Here is a 16,367-nt window from a genome sequence, read left to right as displayed (position 1 = left end):
CTTTGGGTTAAGGACGAATTTCACCTGCCTCCAGTCTGCGTCTCCCCACCCACCCCTCACTGCTGCTGCTGCTGCTAAGTCACTTCAGTCATGTCCGACTCTGTGATCCTATGGACCATCGCCCGCCAGGCTCCTCTGACCGGATCTCCAGGCGAGAATACTGGAGTAGGTTGCCATGCCCTCCTCCAGGGGATCTTCCCGACCCAGGGATCAACCCACATCTCTTATGTCTCCTGCTTTGACAGGTGAGTTCTTCACCATTAGTGCCACCTGGGAAGCCTTAAGCCCACCCCTCACTGGTGAGGCAGAATATGCCTAGGAAACCTTCCCATTGGTAGCTGAACTCTAGGGTATTTAGCAAAAGCTCTGGATCCCTCTTCATGTGGGTACTGATGAATCGTATACCACTGGGCTTAAACAGTAACCTGACTCCCCAGTATCCTTCAGCTAATGTGATAAATGCCAGTTAAACTTCAATGGCAAATGTCAGCCACTAAAAGTTTAAAGTTTAGGACCAGCTCAAAGCTTCAAGATAAATTTCCAAGGGGAAACACCCACAGCCAACCTTGTAGAAAACTGCTAAAAAGCAGTGGGAAAGGAGGAGAATCCAGGTCTATTCCACAGGGACTGCCTTAGGCAGCACAATAAGTATATGCAATTTACTCACTCACTTCGTTCATTACAAAATACCAATTGCAAAGATATCTATTTTGTCTTCTTTTCTCCTCTGGTAAGCTAATTACATCATAATTAAATTAGCTTCCAAGTGAGTTAGTTGTTATCAAACTGAAAGTAAAAGCATTCTTCTAAGAATTGTTTAGAGTGAAATATTGGCTCCAGTGATAATTCCAGATTGATAACTATTTTTTCTTTTATTAATGTAGGTGTTATTTTAGAGGGAAATCCTGTGTTTAAAGACACTCCTAAAATAAATATTTATTCTCCCTTTAGTGAATGACAGGGAGAAGGCAATGGCACCACACTCCAGTACTCCTGCCTGGAAAATCCCATGGACGGAGGAGCCTGGTAGGCTGCAGTCCATGGGGTCGCTGAGGGTCAGACATGACTGAGCAACTTCACTTTCACTTTTCACTTTCATGCATTGGAGAAGGAAATGGCAACCCACTCCAGTGTTCTTGCCTGGAGAATCCCAGGGACGGGGGAGCCTGGTGGGCTGCCGTCATGGGGTCACACAGAGTTGGACACGACTGAAGTGACTTAGCAGCAGCAGCAGTGAATGACAAAAGACAGGAAAGCATGTCTGAATCCTTGAAAACACTAGAGGGCACAGTCTACGTGAAATGTTTACATCATGGCCCTTGTCAGCCAAGGCACTGAGGCATTTAAATGTCTTCCGTGGTGAACAAGAGGGGTGGAGATTAATGATGCTTGCTGTACGTGTTGTCATTTGACTTAGCTGCTTCACCACATGCTGCTGCTAAGTAGCTAGAAAAAATGCTTTCCTCTAAAGTATGTACTCTGCCCTCTTTAAAATGACGCAAATATAAAAATTTATATTCAAGTGCTAAATTGCACTTCTAATAGATGCCGTACAAAGTTCAAAAACTGGCTGTTCCTGATCAATCAGCTTGGCAGAGCACTTAATGAAGTCATTTCTTTTTGATCACAAGTAAGTCTGAAGATACCTTGTGATAAAAATGTCAGACTTTCAGCTCTCTAATGAGATGAAAGTTATTTATGAGTTAAAAGACTGTGGGCTATTAATAGTGAAGACAAAAGTGAGTGGAAAAAGCCTGAAGTCAAAGGACAAAAGCAGGAATCATTAAAGATAATACAGCCCAAGCCCACAATCAAACACACTGTGATACCATGGGTTTCTTCATAGTGCAGGTCGATCAGTTCATGATTATAATGCTTTGTGGTTGAGGGTGAGACCTCAGGCCCACACTTGGGCCCCAGAACAAGAGCACAGATTACAAGATCAGAGAGCAGTCTTGGGCATAAAAATAACTTGCAGGTTTTAGCGGGCTCTGAAGTCAGAGTCAACGGCATACAGAGGCAGTAGAAAGGGCAGTGTGCGTGTGGCCAGCATTGAAGAATGTTACCCAGAAGAAGGATTTAAGGATTTGGGTTGATTTTCTGGTTGGTTGGTTGGTTTTTGGCTGCAACATCCATGCAGGATTCAGGATCTTTGTTCCCTGACCAGGGATCAAACTGGTGCCCCCTACGTTGAGAGCGCAGTCTCCCTTTGTGGGGATAGGTGATGTTTTCTCCAAACTAACATCACAAGGCTCCTAGCCTTCCAATTCTGCTTAAAAATGGAGTTTAAGCAACTGTTTAATTAACTTCCCATGCCACCCTGCAGAAAGCTAGAATGATGACAGGAGCATCCCTGCATGGGTGAAGGTCAGACTCTAAAATTGGTGCATAAAGTAAAAAAATCACACATAGTCATAATTGTCCTTCAAGTCCCTGAAATCACCTATTAAGTACAGAATATGTGGTTTTATGTGTATGACCTTGAGTTCTTGAGCACATTCAAGTTTGAAAATCACTGAGCTGAGTGGAAGGAAGGAAAGTAAAAATGCAGATGACTGGGTTTAAAAACCTCTTGGCTCTAGACAGCTCTCACTTTGAAGCTGGAACCACAGGTGGGTGCTTACCTAATGTGTTTACTCCATGCGGTTTTATTCTATTTTTATTGAAGTATAGTTTTATTTATAGGGTTTCAAGTATCAGCAGATTGATTCAGTTTATGTATACATATATGCTTTTTTAGGGTCTTTTCCATTATAAGTTATTACAAGATACTGAATAAGTTCTCTGTGCTATATAGTAGGTCCTTGTTGTTTATTTTATATGTAATAGTGTGTATCTGTTAATCCCAAACTCATAATTTATGCCTTTCCTCTCCTCTTTGTTAACCATGAATTTATTTTCTATGTCTGTGGGTCTATTTCTATCTTGTAAATAAGTTCATTTGTATCATTGTTTTAGAGTCTATGTGTAAGTGATATCATATGATATTTGCTTTTCTCTGTCTGGATTACCTTACTTAGTATTGTTGCAGGAAAGGGGACCCCTTCCAGGGCCCAAGTGTGGGCTCTTGTCCAACACTTGGAAATGAACCGTCTGGGGAGACACACGTGCTGAGAAAGCAAGAGACTCTGTTGGGAAGGGGCACCTTGGTGGAGAGCAGGGAGTAAGGGAACTCAGGAGAACTACTCTGCCACGTGGCTCACAGTCTCAGGTGCTGATGATGGAATTAGTTCCCAGCTTGTCTCTGGCCAGTCATCTTTCTTGGCCCATACTCTGCCTCGGGGTCCTTCCTGATGGTGCATGTATCTCTTAGCCATGGTGGATTTCAACAAGAAGGACTCAGGAAGGTTGGTCATCTCCCTCTCTTGGCCTCTCCCAAATTCTCCTGGTTGGTTTTTGGTGGCAGCACCATGTTCCTTACTGGGACCTCCTGTTGTGAGACACCTCAAGCAAGGGGACCTGCCCAGGGGTGGGTGGTTTCAACAGCTTCCCAATAGTATGGTAATCTCGAGGGCCATCCATGTTGCTGCAAATTGCATTCTTTCTTTCTTTTTATGGCTGCTGCTGCTGTGCTAAGCCACTTCAGTCGTGTCCAACTCTGTGTGACCCCATAGATGGCAGCCCAACAGGCTCCCCCATCCCTGGGATTCTCCAGGCAAGAACACTGGAGTGGATTGCCATTTCCTTCTCCAATGCATGAAAGAGAAAAGTAAAAGTGAAGTCGCTCAGTCATGTTTATGGCTGAGCAATATTCTATTGTACAAAATTCCATTGTACTTCATACTATTGTAATACTGAGGCTTTATAAGTTGGATAAATGTTAACAGATTTGTTTTAAAGATGATACGTATGAAAGCTAATAGACCAGGATCTAGCATGATAGGTTTCCCCAAGTTCATGTCCATTGAATTGGTGATGCCATTCAACCATCTCATCCTCTGTTGCCCTCTTCTCCATCTGCCTTCAGTCTTTCCCAGCATCAGGGTCTTTTCCAATGAGTCAGCTGTTCAAATCAGGTGGCCAAAGTATTGGAGCTTCAGCTTCAGTCCTTCCAATGAATATTCAGGGTTGATTTCCTGTAAGATTGATTGGTTTGATCTCCTTGCTGTCCAAGGGATTATGAAGAGTCTTCTCCAGCACCACAATTCAAAAGCATCAATTCTTTGGCACTCTGCCTTCTCTATGGTCCAACTCTCACTTGGCAAATTCCAGGAGATAGGGACAGGGAGGCCTGGCATACTGCAGTCCATGGGGTCACAAAGAGTCAGACACAACTTAGTAACTGAATAACAAGCGTGATAGGTGCTTTGTGGATGTCTGCAAGATTGAAATCGAGTCTTGCCTAATCAAGTCCCCATACACATGGCTTTGCATAAAGGTGGTATCTTCCATGCTGGTGTTCTTGGAAGGGGCCCCAGCACACTCCTGGGCACGGCTTCACAAGGTGGGCATGCTACAGCTCTAGCGCTCCTCGGCACAGAGGCAGCTATGTCAAGTCTCCATTTAAAGGCATCTGTTTTTTAAAGCTACTTTATGTAACTTTGTGTACACAAAGCCTGTTTTGAAATGAAATTATTTATTTGGTTACTTGCTACATTTGCCTTTTTTCACTTCTTTTGAAAGCTGAAACTTGAAGGAGAAAAGATGCTCTGTTTTAGTTGTAAAACTGTCACAAGCAAGGCAATAAAGAGATTTCCAAAAGGCAACAAAGAATCCAGCTAAAATTGGTCTCAGGACTTCAGTGAATTTTGTTTCAGTTTTCACACTTAATCGAATATCTCACTGATATCAGTAATGACTCTTCCAGCACAAAAACTCATAACAAAATCCACTACTTTGTTAGGGTAGTGAAGGGGGGAAGGAAGGGTTCCTTTTATACAAATTTACTATGAACCGAAGTGTCAGCCCAGGGCTGGGCATGTGTGATCCAGAAATAAATAGTGCATAAGCTTGATCTGAAGGTAACAATTAGGTGAAAATATTCAGTCCATTTAGATACGTTAGGGAGGCATATAGGTGCTAGCTTTCCATATACCTCTCAGGGCAGGCAGGATAACTTTGTCCCCCCAATGTCTTCACAGTTACTCTGCTCTATACAAAAATTTCCTTCATAATAGCACTGCCCCACCCAGGTGTTCAATCCAGATATCAAGTGGTCAATTCAAACCCCCTCCTGTCCTTCACACCCACAATAGCTGACAACCTTGGGACATGAAGCAAAGCGAAGTTGCTCAGTCATGTCCAGCTCTTTGCCACCCCATGGACTGTAGCCTACCAGGCTTCTCAGTGCATGGAATGTTCCAGGCAACAGTACTGGAGTGGGTTGCCATTTCCTTCTCCAGGGGATCTTCCCAACCCAGGGATTGAACCTGGGTCTCCCGCATTGCAGGCAGACGCTTTACCATCTAAGCCACCAGGGAAGTCTCTACCTTCCCTGAACCTTGGGACAGGTTCTAAACAATAGTTCTAAATCCTGAACTATTTCTTGGATCCATCTCTCCCTCTCCTCTGCCTCTTCCCTGATTAGGGCCTCATCACCTCTTGCCTGGACTATTGCAATAACCTCCCAGCTTCTCCCCTTCCTCCATCCTCACTTCCTGCCTCTTCTCATGCTCCCCTTGCCCCACTCTGAGCCCTTATAAGTCATGTTCCATACTTCTGCTAGAAAGAGCTTTTTTTTTTTTTTGAAATTTTTTAATGTGGACCGTTTTTAAAGTCTTCATTGACTTTGTTACAATATTGCTTGTTTCGTGTTTTGTTTTTTGGCTGCCAGGCATGTGAGATCTTAGCTCCCCAGCCAAGGATTGAACTTTCATCCCTTGCATTGGAAGGTGAAGTCTTAACCACTGGTCCACCAGGGAAGCCCTAAAAAGGGCTCTCTAAACACAATTTTGATCGTGTCACTCTTTTGCTTAAATTCACCGCTGCTTTCCCATTATTCTCAGCAGTGATTGTTCACCTTTTTGTCCTGCTGGTGCGTTTGCTCACATGCATGCAGGATTTTGAGGTCCATTTACTCAGCTAGGTTCTGGGTGATTGTCATCATGTCCATAGTAAGCTGACTCCCCCACCTTCAATGCTGCTAACCTCATCACTCTGGAGTGTTTGAGTTCCCTGTGGAGAATCTCTGGCGTACAGCATAAAACCTAAGGTCCCTGAACTTGCTTACATGTCTCTCCCTGGTCTGTCCTATGCACATCTCAAGCCTCATTCCCTCCCAGTCACCACATGTGCCCCGTGCACCAGCCTCCAAGCTGCTTACAACTCATCCTGCAACAGCTTGCCGCCCCTGTGCCTTTGCACACACTGCTCTCTTTTCCTTGAATTCTTTCCCCCGCCTCGCATTACACAGTTAGCATCTTCAAGACACAGCTCAAGAACCATCACTTCCAGGAAGTCATCCATGCTCCATCCACACCCCTAGTCTTACATGTTCCTCCCCTAAGCCCATGTATGGCTCCATGCTTATCTCAAATTAATAGCACACTCAAGGGTATAACTTTCCTTGTGCACTAGAATATTAGCTCTTTGAGACCTGAGACTTTGCATTATTAATTTTTAAGACCTCAGCGCCTTGCATAGTGTTTTGCATCTTGGGAATTTGCCAATATTTGATGTTTGTGAAAGGAAGGGAAGAAGGAAGAAAAGGTGTAAAATTGGAGCTATAGTCATTTCCTTTCCATCAAAGCCATAAAAAAGAAAACATTTTTAGCATCCATTTAATAACTTCTATGAGGTTTTACTCTTGACTTCATGTATTTGAAAAGTCTTTATGAAAAAGATCTTTTGGCTGATTTTTTATTCTCACTTCTGGTGATTTGCTTTAAAGTTATATGAAGGATTCATGGAAATCTGTAGTGTTCCCAGATTCTAAAAGAGGGTACTCTACAGGATGGTGGCTGAGAGTGTGGGGTCTGAAATGAAACAAATCTGTGTTTGAATCCCTCATGGCCACTTACTCTCTGGCTTTGGCACCTCTGAGAAGTTACCCACCTTTTTGAAGTCTCAATTTCCTCATCTATCAAATGGGGATCATAAAACTACCAACTCCATCCATTAGTTTGAATTTTAAATGATATATATACAATTGAGTAAATACATATAAGGATTTAAGAAATGATTATTATTATAAGGACAAAATCTAATATACCCAGTATTAAGTTATGGCTTCATTAGTAGGTGACTATCACGTAATGAATTCTAATAAAGGAGAAACAACAAATTCACTGGGAACACAGATAATGAGATAATAGAGAAACTATTTTTTCTAATATGTTTAGCTCATTTTCTTATAATTAAGCTACAAGATTATTCCTCCACCTACAAAATGGATAAATTCTTCATTGGATTGATTTGTTTGAAAAGATAGCTTAAATGGAATGAATTTCCCTTAAATGTGATTTTCTCGCAAGATTAGATTCTAATATGGAATAATCCTAAATTGAGAGCTCTAATTGAACAGTACAGGAATCAAGCATGAGGCAAAGATATCATTCATTCACAAATGTCAATCAATGAAGAGACACCCATTGGGGTGTCGGAGGGCTCTCAGAACATCATGCAATGGGAATGATCATAAATGACATTGACTGAGTGTCTGCTGTGTGTCAGGCAGCCCAGCCTCCTCGAAGCCTCATGCCTGCACCAGATGTAGATTTTCCATTCACAGTGAGGGAATTCTCTAGCCAGCAAGCCAGCACTCCCATCTGCTCTCTGGAGCATCCTTTTCTCGGGATGTGAGGACCTGCACAGCAGCCTCTGTCATCAGCGTGCCTCCCAGCAAAGGGAGGGAGGAAGTCTCCAAGCCTCCGTCATTCAGACAGGGTGAGGCTTGGGAAGCCATTTGCCTCACGTCCTTTCTTCAGAAAGTCCTTCTCTCCCTTTCCCTAGGCACCTTTTAGATTTTCTTCTGAGTGCATATTACTCTCTGAAATGATGTTGTACCTTGGTTTATTGTTTTGTGCAGCTTCCATGAGCACAAGGACTTTTCTCATGCCTAGGCAGTATGTGGGCCAGAGCTGTGCTCAGAGCCTCTGTAGTGAATGAAAATAAGGAAGAAGGGTGGGAAAGGAGGGGGATGACATCGTCTAGTGGTGAGGATTCTCACGCCCCCAGAGCCGGGTGCATGCTTGCCCAGGCTGGAGCACACTGTACTGAGGTCCGTCTCCAGGACTGTTTGTCAAGTTGATGCAGCGGCCCCCGCCCCCACAACTTCCCCCACGGCCCTTGGCTAATCTATTCTCCCTTTTGAGCCAAACTCACTGATTAGCCTTCAGTTTCTTTGACTTTCAATCATGCGGGATCCTGTTCTTCCTGCTTAACCCTTAGGGAAACATCCATCTTTCACCACGATTTCTGCAGGTGGCTAATATCATCGATTATTTGACTCATTCAGCTCTCAGAGGGTAATCTTTCCTTTAATGCAAGTTTCAAGGCCATCTCACTGTGGGCTCCGCCATATCACTGATTACACCGGGCAGAGTCAAGCAGAGGTGTTGGCACTGCTCTCTACTGACTCATCTGGACGCTGCGGGGCCGTCACTCTCTGCTGTGTTCATGCTAAGTGTCTCTAATCAGCCTCAATCTACCCTTCAGCACAGCAAAAAGATAAATGCCAGACTACAGGAGACAAACTACCCGGAAACTCTCCTCATTCACTCCGCCAGGGCCCATGAACTCCTGATTAGGAGGTTGTTCTCTGACTCCTTAGAATGAATCCAAAATCAGAAGGTAGTGGTTATATATCTCCGCAAGAGAAGAAGACCAAAAAATGTTTTTGTTTGACACAGCAGCAGTGGAGACAAGACCATGCTTCTCTTTTATGAAACTTCTGAGAGTAATTCATTGAGAGCTTGACATTTAATATCACCTAATCACCTCTCCAGCAAGATATTTGCTTTGGCTCTATCACCCCCCACATACAGGCACATAGCTGCTGGCACTTGCTGGGTCTTGCCGTTAGTTGGGCTGCTTTTAATACCCAAGGCAGGATTTGGCAAGAAGCAGCAGCACCTGCTTTATTGAAAGGCATCGTCATATTTTATCCTCTGAAAGAGAAACGTGTGATGTAAATGTCCTTAAGAGATGATGACCATACATCCAGATGTCCAGTCCAAAAAGCACTGTGCCAGACACCCAGTCACTCACAGTCACCCAGAATGGAGGCAGCAGATGGAGAATTTGAGTTTTTAAAGAAAACAAATTTGTAAACTCCTAAGCCTGCTCCCAGCCAACATAAACCCAGGTCATTTTAGAGTGCCCACTGGCTCAAAGAAGAGATTCACACCTCAGAGAGGGCTGAGGAAGAAAGTGATGTTCAGCTCCCTTGTTGCCCAGATTCTAAGAATGAATGTGAAATTCACTACCTCAGCCCAGAGATTTTTATAAAAAAGAAAAGATTGGCCAGAATGTGCAATGTCCAGCAACACATTACTTTTGAGTCCCTGGCATCAATGAGGCATTAATATAGAGGACTTTTCCTCTCCACTTTTCAAAATTGGAGCAGTCATTCCAGCAATATAGCAAAGAAGCCCAAAATCCATAATGCTTAGCAGCTCAGGTACAAAGACAATGAAATCAGAAATCCAGGGTTGTTACTGCCAAGGGCTTATCTTCAGTATGATAGCAGTGTGTTAAATTTCTCATAGCTCAACCCTGCCCAATCTGATTGAGTCATTCCCTGTCTGAAATTCTTGTGTGACTCCTATGGTCTACAGCTGTGATTTTATAATTGCTTTGTGGGGCATCAAGTTAAGGCTTGGGGGTCTGAGAGGCAGGGATGTGGTTCTTGGTCCCAAGTCTTCTGCTCTATCAGAGTTCTTCTTTCATCTGTTCTGCAAGGTAGACTTCATTTCCAAGTAGGACTTTCAACAAAGAGTCTTGTGAATTAGAAACAAAGTTTGAAAAGCCTAGAAGCTACCTGCAATGCAGGAGACCCAGGTTTAATCTCTGGATCAGGAAGATCCCTGGGGAGGGAAATGGAAACCTGCTCCAGTATTCTTGCCTGGGGAACCCCATGGATTTCCCAAAGGAGCCTGGCAGGCTACAGTTCGTGGGGTCACAGAAAGTCAGACACAACTGAGGGACTAACACTTTAGAGGATAAAATTAGGCAAATCCTCAGTGTTCTGTATCCTATCTACCTCTTCGACATCCCCCCAGGGCACACTTATCGCCCAGTCACTCCTGGCAAGGTTCCTTTCTCTTCCTTTGTCAAGACTCCCTTCTGTGACCTCTGCCAGGATTTTTCTCCCTTCTCTCCTCTCTGCCGGGTAGGTCTGTACTCTTGTTTAAAGACTCGGTTCGAATTTTGCCTTTGGAGCGCTATTCTTTCTGCATTCTCAGCAATCAGCCCTATTCTCACAGTTGTTTGCCTATGTGCTGACTGAGGCACATGGAATAATGATGTGCGTCTGAAGCTTGGACCAGTCTTTACACTCATGGGAAACAGAGTCCGGGTCTGATTTCTTTCTTCCTCTGTCTTCCTCTGGGGCTTGGCATACAGTGGGAGCTTGATTAATATTTGATGGATGGAGGCGTACCTTTGTAACTCACCACTAGATAGCAGCTTGGCATTTTCCCAAACAGCTCTATTCAGAAGGAATTCAAAGATACAGAGCCAGAGCCACAATCTATAACCAATTCAAGGAACTCTGTGTTAACAAAGATCATGACTTCCTTTAAGTGCTTCTGTTTGGATCTGAATTTCTTTTCTGTAAAAATAATGATTACAAGAACATCAACAGAAATTTTGTACAGTCGTCCCGAGCTGAAGGCTCACAGACAATAATGGTCTCTTAAATATGCTAAAGAAAGTCCAGTACTTTGGCCACCTCATGCGAAGAGTTGACTCATTGGAAAAGACTCTGACGCTGGGAGGGATTGGGGGCAGGAGGAGAAGGGGACGACCGAGGATGAGATGGCTGGATGGCATCACGGACTCGATGGATGTGAGTCTGAGTGAACTCCGGGAGTTGGTGATGGACAGGGAGGCCTGGCGTGCTGCAATTCATGGGGTCGTGAAGAGTCAGACACGACTAAGCGACTGAACTGAACTGAAATATGCATAGTGTGACCCTACTAATCTGTCTGAGTCATTTTCCCACGTAATATCCTTCTGCAGCTTCCTGTTGTTCAGGGCTTTCAAACTCCTCCATGAGCACCTCTGAGGGAGAGGTCTCCATGCAGTCTGGCTGGAAGAGCTGTGGCCCTGGGCCCCACACATTTTGCTGCAATCAAAGAGGTCCCTTAAAATCTAAGTGTCTAAGTGTTTTGTGTTTCAGTTTTGGTTGCTTTTTTTTTCCTCTGAATGCCTTTGACTGAGCCTCTTTTCAGTTCACCGTCGTTCCTATCACTTTGTATTTTGTCTATTATCTTCATCTGCCTTATCCCAGTTGTCATTTGAGTTTACAACTCAAAACTCACCCCCAAACCAGTCCTGTAACAGCTGTGTTCATTTTTATGAACTCCTTTCCAGGTCTGGAGCACATTCATCCTTGTTTTTATGAAGTTGCAGTCATGTTGCACACACCATTTTCTATTTCCTCTCTTCACTTAACACCAGACCATAAGTATTTTTCCACCATGCAAGATATATCTTTTATAGTTACCATTTTAAGTGAAAAAATTTTAAGTTGATTGATTCTAATTTACTCAAGTCTTCCATTACTTCAAACAACTTTTTACTTTATACTCTTAGAAATAATGCTGCATTGACTATCCTCCGACCCATGACTTTTCTGGAAATAAACATGCTCATGTTGATTTTAGCGAGTTCCTTATATGTTTCTGATTGCACTATTTTGAAGCAAATATTTTCTCAATATGCTCTTTTTCTTTCATTTCTTGTATCTTTATGATTAAAATATGTTAAACATTAATCAGTTGAATCTTTTGATCTCTTCCACTGGTATTTCTCCTGTTGCTTCAAGCCTTTGAAAGGTCTTCATAGTTCATTTTTTATAGTTCCCAAGAGCTGTTGCAACCTTGGGTCTTCTTTCATTTGGTTGTTCTATGGATTAAAAAATAAATATTGGCTCTTACTCATTTGAGCATATTTTGTACATGTTTAGATATAAATGATATTTAAATAACTTCTGCCTTAATTCATCATATATCAAATTGTCAGAAATACATAGGTTTTTTTTCCTTTGTAATATAGATAGCATTTATAGTGCTAGTCATCTCCAATTAGAGGTCTTCATTCTCAAAATATCCTCTCACATTCTTTCCATTTTATTTGCCTAAAAAGTGGTAAAATCATTTTGCCAAAGTCTGAGAAAAGTAGTGATTTTGATTTAAATTGCGTTGTCTTTGTGCTTAAGTCATTGCATGCATTCTTAGCATCTTATATTCTATATCACTGTACACGTATGATTTCTAGCTGTTTACTGCTTGTGTATAATAATGCAGTGTACAGAGTATATAGTAATATATTGCATATAATAATGCTACTGATTTTTTATTTGAAAACCAAATCTGTCCCCTTTCTAAACTTTATTTAGTTCCAAGTCTACAGCAAAGTCTTTATAAATATTTTTCTCTTCTTTTCCAGCAGTTATTGTTCTTTATAATTTTTGCAATTGGTCTAATTACTTTTCATGGTAGTAGTATTCTTGATTTGGGCCTATCTTTGAAAGAAAAGCTTTTAGTATCATTCCATTACTGGTTCATGATTTTAAATAGGTATGCTTATCAAGTTAAGGTAGTGATTTTATTTTACTCAAAATAAAGGTTTTGTCAGTCTCTCTTTGGATATATATTGAGATGAGTTGTATTATCTAATGTTAATAGATTTTCTTCTACTGATTTTTTTCCTGCATCCCTAGAGTAACCTTAAGATCAAATTAATCAAGTAGAATACATTAGCTCAAGTCCAGATTCATCAGTGTTTTGATACAGTTAGCACAGCTTGTAAATTATCTGTTCTTTAGGAGTTTAAAGGAATTCATTAAGTCTGGTTGCCATGCTTTTGGGGGGTATTGTGAAATTTTTTTTGAAATTTCCTTCTCTGTTACTGATTTAATAGAGTTTCCTACCTCATTATTTCACTTGGGGTATTTCATACTTGCGTTCTAAAATATCACCAAAATATTGAGGCTTGTGGGCTTCCCAGGTGGCTCAGATGATAAAGACTGTGCCTGCCATGCGGGAGACCTGGTTCCATCCCTGGGTTGGGAAGAGCCCCTGCAGAAGGGAATGGCAACCCACTCCAGTATTCTTTCCTGGAGATTCCATGGTCAGAGGAGCCTGGTGAGCTACAGTCCATGGGGTCACAAAGCGTCAACCATGACTGAGCAACTAACACACACGCACACACTGAGTCTTTTAGTCAATTAGCTTGTAATTAGGCATAGTATTCCTGTGTAAGTAGTTTGATCTTTTTGTATTTCACATGTAAGATCAGACCTGAACTCTCATCAGCTTTCACCACTAATTTAGCTCTTTGTTTGTCCCTCTAACTTAACTTCTGACGTCATTTTCCCTGTAAGTAGGTGTCAGGTTACTCAACTCTCAGGTTGCTTTTAGGATTACAGATAATATATGTAAAGTTCATAGCACAGTGCCCGTCCTCAATAATTAGAAGATATAACATGTTCTCTTTTCTAATATTGTCTCCTTTCTCTTTTCTTCCAAACTATATTTGCATGGGCTATTTTTCAGAGTCTCTTCAGTATTTTCAGAAGCAACCCATAAGCACTGAAGGTTTTTTAAAACAAAACAAAATACCAGCCCTGGTCCCTGGGTATCTGAGCTGGGGTTTAAGGCCAGCTCAGTAGAAGAAGGGCCAGTGCTGTGGGAAATGACATAGTTGATACGGGGCCAGCTGGACTCTGCGTGCTGAGTGGGTGTGGAGGTGCAGGCCTTATATTCAGAGTCAGTGAACACGGGCTCCAAAGCCGAGGAGAGGCCCTTTCAAGGGCTCTGGGGAGTAGGAAATTGACCAACGGAGCCCCAATTGTCCTGCTGCAGCATCCAACCCCTCAGGGCCTGGAAACAGACGCTGACAAACACTCTGACCCAGACTAAACCCAGCTTTTGAATAGGACCACAAAACAGGCTTTGTTCATCTTTCTGAAATGAAGCCCAATTATGTTTGATTAATAAATGAAACTCTGTGTCCAAATAAGAGAGACACTGTAGGGAAATGATCAGAAATCACTTTGTACAAAAAGGCCCATAAAGTTTTCTGAGGGCATTCATTTGCCTGAAGCTGTTTTCTAAGACAGAGAAATTTTCAGCCTCCGAATCCCTCTCTTGTTTCCTATCCTCTTTTTTCTTAAATATGTTTAACTCTTCTGCTTAAGATTTATCTTGGTGCCTTGGTGATGAATTTCTATGTTTATTCTGTCATTTAGAAAAAATGTACTACTAAAAAAACATTGCTAATCTGTTTATATATGTCAACACACACACACACACACAAAGCCAAAAGGTTGACAATAGTAATTAAAAGAAATTTATTAATCATTTTCTAAGTACAAAGTACTGTGACATAGGCTATGAGGGAAGAATTAAGGAATAATCCCTGCCTTCAGAAGTCCTTCCATCCAGTTGAGGAAATGGCCAAATAATTGACTGGCTATAATGCAATGGAAATTGAAGTAAATGCTATCATTAGGTTATAAGCCACACTCTGGAAGAGCACAGACCCATTGGATGGATCTGCAAGGATTTCATGATCAGGTTGTGTTTAGATTGGATTTTGGAACATAAATAGGCTTCCTAGGAGCAGATGTTACCTCAGATACTTTCAGGAGAGCCTCCCAATGCACCCATGCCCCAGATGTCAGCAAACACAAGCAGCTATCCTGAGCTATTCTGCTGGCCACATATGTGCACACAGCACACAAACATGTGTCTGATTCACCTGTGTTGGCTTGCCTATCCCTCATTGCATTTTCCAGTCCCAAGTCCTCTCTCCTAGATGGCCTCTGGCCCCTCTCAATATGACGAATTCCAAAGTTTGGCTTAAAGCTAATCTTTTTGACGTTTTGGTTCTGTGCTCTTCCTTGAGTTTTAGCTTTGTCTTCCATGTTGTCTTGAGGGAAGAAATGTCAACTCCAATCCTCTCCCTTTAGAGCCCCAATCCCTAGCCAGACCAACCTTACACTGAGGAAGATGCTGGAAGAACTCCCTTCATTACCATCCAGGAGTCATGGGGGTAGAGTCCAGCTTCTCCTTCACTCTCTGGTCCCAGGTGAGATGGTATGCCATGGAATTCCATCTTCTCTGCCAATCACCAGGCTGGAATAACTGGAGGTTGTACGTGAAGTTCTAAGAACTTCAGAAGACTACCTCAGGATAAATCAGGCATGGTGGTTGAACCCTTGCATCATTCCCAACCGGCAATTTTATTAAAGAAGTCAGAGTATAGTTTCAAGCCTAGCCAAATCCTCTTGTCCCTGTAACAAACTCCTTCTCGGATTTAGGATGTGGGGGAATATGTTTTTTTAGAATGCCATCACCGATAAGTAACAAAACTTAACTGGGAGTGGCTTAAACAATATGGATCTATCAGTTCAGTTCAGTCGCTCAGTCATGTCTGACTCTTTGCAACCCCATGAATCGCAGCACACCAGGCATCCCTGTCCATCACCAACTCCCGGAGTTCACTCAGACTCACGTCCATCGAGTCTGTGATGCCATCCAGCCATCTCATCCTCTGTCGTTCCCTTCTCCTCCTGCCCCCAATCCCTCCCAGCATCAGAGTCTTTTCCAATGAGTCAACTCTTTGCAAGAGGTGGCCAAAGTACTGGAGTTTCAGCTTTAGCATCATTTCTTCCAAAGAAATACCAGGGCTGATCTCCTTCAGAATGGACTGGTTGGATCTCCTTGTAGTCCAGGGGACTCTCAAGAGTCTTCTCCAACACCACACTTCAAACGCATCAATTCTTCAGTGCTCAGCCGTCTTCACAGTCCAACTCTCACATCCATACATGACTACTGGAAAAACCATGGCCTTGACTAGGCGGACTTTAGTCGGCAAAATAATGTCTCTGCTTTTGAATATGCTATCTAGGTTGGTCATAACTTTCCTTCCAAGGCGTAAGTATCTTTTAATGTCATGGCTGCAGTCACCATCTGCAGTGATTTTGGAGCCCCCAAAAATAAATCTGACACTGTTTCTACTGTTTCCCCATCTATTTGCCATGAAGTGATGGGACCAGATGCCATGATCTTCGTTTTCTGAATGTTGAGGTTTAAGCCAACTTTTTCACTCTCCTCTTTCACTTTCATCAAGAGGCTTTTTAGTTCCTCTTCACTTTCTGCCATAAGGGTGGTGCCATCTGCATATCTGAGGTTATTGATATTTCTCCCAGCAATCTTGATTCCAGCTTGTGTTTCTTCCAGCCCAGCGTTTCTCAT

At 42.5% G+C, this 16,367-nt stretch overlaps 1 protein-coding gene and 1 non-coding gene across 2 annotated transcripts in view; one reads left to right on the top strand and one right to left on the bottom strand.

Moving 5' to 3' along the window:
- The window catches only part of SPON1 (spondin 1), a 310,259-nt gene that overhangs the window by 226,674 nt on the left and 67,218 nt on the right, over positions 1–16,367 (top strand). The window lies entirely within an intron of this gene.
- TRNAC-GCA (transfer RNA cysteine (anticodon GCA)) lies at positions 5,349–5,420 on the bottom strand. The gene has a single exon. It is a non-coding gene; the product is annotated as a tRNA-Cys (tRNA).

The sequence above is a fragment of the Budorcas taxicolor genome, chromosome 15 (assembly GCF_023091745.1).
Source record: "Budorcas taxicolor isolate Tak-1 chromosome 15, Takin1.1, whole genome shotgun sequence".
Taxonomy (NCBI): Eukaryota; Metazoa; Chordata; class Mammalia; order Artiodactyla; family Bovidae; genus Budorcas; species Budorcas taxicolor.
This window is presented reverse-complemented; position numbering and strand designations above follow the sequence as displayed.